Source organism: Mus caroli, chromosome 4 (genome assembly GCF_900094665.2).
Source record: "Mus caroli chromosome 4, CAROLI_EIJ_v1.1, whole genome shotgun sequence".
Taxonomy (NCBI): Eukaryota; Metazoa; Chordata; class Mammalia; order Rodentia; family Muridae; genus Mus; species Mus caroli.
In genome coordinates, this window is record NC_034573.1 from 39704686 (window position 1) to 39708395 (window position 3710).

At 47.8% G+C, this 3710-nt stretch overlaps 1 long non-coding RNA gene across 1 annotated transcript in view; it reads left to right on the forward strand.

Moving 5' to 3' along the window:
- Positions 1-1124, forward strand: part of LOC115030855 — a 2415-nt gene extending 1291 nt beyond the window's left edge. Inside the window, exon 3 of the long non-coding RNA XR_003836420.1 lies at positions 518-1124. This is a non-coding gene — a long non-coding RNA (uncharacterized LOC115030855). The remainder of the gene's footprint in view (positions 1-517) is intronic.
- Positions 1125-3710: the final 2586 nt, after the last annotated feature.

Below are 3710 nucleotides of genomic sequence, written 5' to 3' on the forward strand. Positions count from 1 at the left end.
ATATATATATATATATATATACACACACACACACACACACACACACACACACCTGGAATCAAATCCAGGGCTTCAGATTACATAGGAAGCACACTACCACTAGGCTCTATTCCCCAGCTGGTGCCTTAAAAAAAAATATATTGCTTATTATTTAAGACAAGGTCTCACTAAGCTGCCCAGGTTGACCTTTGAACTTGTCCTATAGCCCAGGCGGCTCTTGATAATTTGTTCCCTTCTGTTTCCCTCTCTCGAGTAGCTGGCATTGCAGGGTTGCATCCCAGCCCCAGCTTGTTGCAGACGTTTGAACGGAGGGCAGTGATGAGCAGCTGCACTAGAGGGTGGAGATGCTCCTATGGGTTTATTTTGGGCTCACAGCTGTGCCCAGCCCAAGAGACCTCTTTTGGAAACATGATGCTGTACTCAAAGGAGAAAGATCCACCCGGGTTAAATACCCTCTATATTCTATTTCTGTGGCCATGGCTACACTGCTCCTCCTACCGTGCACTTTGTCTTCCAGCAGACGTTGAGCTGTGCTTCAAGTTCCAGCCTCAAAGTGGTGACACTCCTCCAGCCCCTTGGACCATGCGGAGACCTGCACCACCTACCTACATCTCTATGTCTGGGCCAGCAGTGTTGCCTGGTTTCTTGGCAAATCCCTGGTTTGCTTGGTTCTGGGTAGGTAACCTGTGCCCAGCAGAGTGAAGCATCTCAGGATGTCCTCAGATGGAGGAAGATGACACAGCTCAGATCCTAGAGGGGAGCAGGAAGTCCAAGCTGAACCCTCTCACAGAGGTCCTCGCTTGAGTAGAGCTACCCCAGGGCAGTGTGGACAGTGGGAGAAGTCCTGAGCTAATGTGTGCTGTGGCCATGTCAGGGACTGCGGTGCCTCAGACCAAGAGAATGGCAAAGCCTTCCCTGAGTGAGGCTCAGAGGGAAGGAAGCCTCCTCTGTCCTGACCTGGAATACTGACAGAGTGTGTACAAACTGCCAACCACAGCTTCCTCCTCCCTGGTGACCGCAGCCTGAGATTGTGCCCCTACAGAGACCCTGTTCTCAGATAAGCTAAATCTGCCTCCTTGTTCAGCCAAATGCCATAAACTCTCCTCCCTGATTCAGATATAAAATGAGTGTGTTGAATTTCCAGGTTATTATTGTAGCTGGGCATCCATCAGAGCCCACACAGCTCACTGATCCCACTTTCTTCATATATGCTCTCTGCGTCTGTTCTTTCTTTTGTTCTGTCTCCTCATCACCCCACTCCAGTTTCCAGAACCAAGCCATGTAGGGTGTGGCAGGCAGAGGATGGGTTTCCTAGTCCTGGTCCCAGGTCTTTTATGGTGGCTGTGTGTGTGTGTGTGTATGTGCATGTGTGTACATGCATGCATGTACATGTATGTGTGTGTAGTACATGTGTTCGTGTGTGCATCTATGTATGCTTGTGCACATGTGTGTGTGTGCATGTGTGTGTTCATGTGTGTGTGTGCACATGCACATGTGTGTGTGCATATGTGCGTCTATGTGTGTGGTGGTGTCAAGAGGGTCCTGTGCCTGAGCTGGACTTCAGGAAGGGCCTCATATTTAGTATGATGGTATTAGCTTAAGAGAGCTAAGAATTCAGAGGCACACTGACCCCCTCCAAGACAAGTTTTCTCAAGAGACCGGCATTCACGTTCTTTCGTAACTGAAGCACCTCCTTGCAGCCCGCTGTGCTAAGACGCTTTAAAGAGCAAAGGCAGACTTCTCCTGCTTTTAGCAGTTGGCTCACACTGCCCTTCTCACTGGCACCAATGCTCTACGTTTGAACATAAAGATGGAAACCATCGCAGTGGTGACACCGGTTTCTCAGAGTCACCTGTTAGTCCTCCAGGCACCCCAGAACTGGAACTGCCTCTGGCTTCTCTCAGCCTTTGCGGGGTCCTCTTGTCTCTTGTCATAGAGTATGCTCATATGAATTCCGGTGCGATCCCTACGTATCCTTGGGGAAGTTGCTAAAACTGGGTTCCTGGCCTTCATGTTCCCAAAAAATGGTGGAAATAACTCTACCTTTCAGGTATTTTTTTCTTTCTTTCTTATTCTCCCCTTTTAAAAATACTTCTTCATGTACTGTGTTTGTGAGGTGTGGTGGCAGCCCCCCTGCAGGGTTTCAAAGATGAAGTGAAGTAAGCAGGTGAGGGAGCTCGGCACACTTCAGTTACATAAGCTTTATGGTGTGCAGTGGGTGTCAGGAAGTCAGGAGTGACTGTGATTTATCTCTTAAGACAGTGTGCTCTGTAGCCAAGGCTAGCCTCAGACTTTACCTTGTACCACAGGATAACCTTAAACTTCTGATCCATTTGCTTCCACCTTTGAGTGCTGGAAACACAGCTGGGGTACATGTCACCATCCTGAAGCTCAGCAATTAGGATTGGTTCATCCAAGTCCCAGTGCATTTCTATATGTTTAAACCAGAATCCTCTAGGTTAATTATTACTGGATAACAAATTACTCTAAAACTCAGTGGCTTAAATGACTAGCCATTATTGGCTCCGAGTTGCCGTAGGTTGGCTGTTGAGGTTTCATTGCTAAGGAGGTCAAATCTGTGGACTCATCTGGGATCGCTTGTGCTTCCTGTGCTGAGCTGTTAATCGGCTGTTGATTGGCTTTCCTGAATTTGGTGGAGCTCACATGTGAGGTTAGGGACTGTACTGTGACGGTTCAGCTGACTTTTACAAGGTTCCTAAGGAAGAGATTGGCAAGATGCAAGGCCAGCTAAGGTTAGGGCTCAGAGCTAGCATAATGTCATCTCTTCATCTCTGGCACATTCTACTGGCCAAGGCTAACCATAAAGCCAGGGATGAGGAAAGGGAATCCGCTCTCGGTGGGGAGAGCCTTCCTCAGGAAAGCAGTACCGATAAAGGGAGAGACACACCTCAAGTCAGTTTTGCAAACCATCTATACCAAGTCCCGCTTTATAAGTGCAAAATAGTTCATTGAGTTTATCCCCTGGGTGCCACAGTGAGGAACTGGAGAGAAATCTCTTTTTTCCATCTGGTGGTCCAAGTCTATTCTTAGATCTCGTCTAATAAAATGAATTTCACACTTGGGTTATTCACCCACTAACAAACACGCTGTTCTTATCGATGCCTGGGACAAACTCCGAGGCAGCCTGGATTTCTTGTTCTGCTACCTTCAAGTACAATAATTGTTAATTACTGCTTTATTTGGTTCGGTTGTGTTTGCCAATAGTCAATTACATATGTTAGCTTTTCTTGTGATCACTGGGGCTTATCCAATATTGAAGCTCAGGTCTAGGTTTTGCTTCAGAGATATCTTTTCCAAGGCAGTTAAAGAAAACTCTCGTTTGTGAGTTTATTGAATATTCACCTTTATCTGCTTATTCCAAAGGCCTCTTATTCACTCCTGCAGACTCCACAGTGCTCGGGCTGAGCTCCAAGAGTTGAACTACAGGCTAAAGATAAGCGCCCCCCACCCACCCCCACCCCCGGCCTGGTCTGACTAAACCCTGGAACAACGACTGTAGGGAGAGAGTGGATTGTAAACTTGTCACCGTGGAGCTTAGAGGACCACAGCCTTTGCATCTTCCTCAGGGCCTGTCCTTCAGAACACCTGATTCCTTCCTGTCTCCTGTCTCCTGTCTCCTGTCTCCTGTCTCCTGTCTCCTGTCTCCTGTCTCCTGTCTCCTGTCTCCTGTCTCCTGTCTCCTGTCTCCT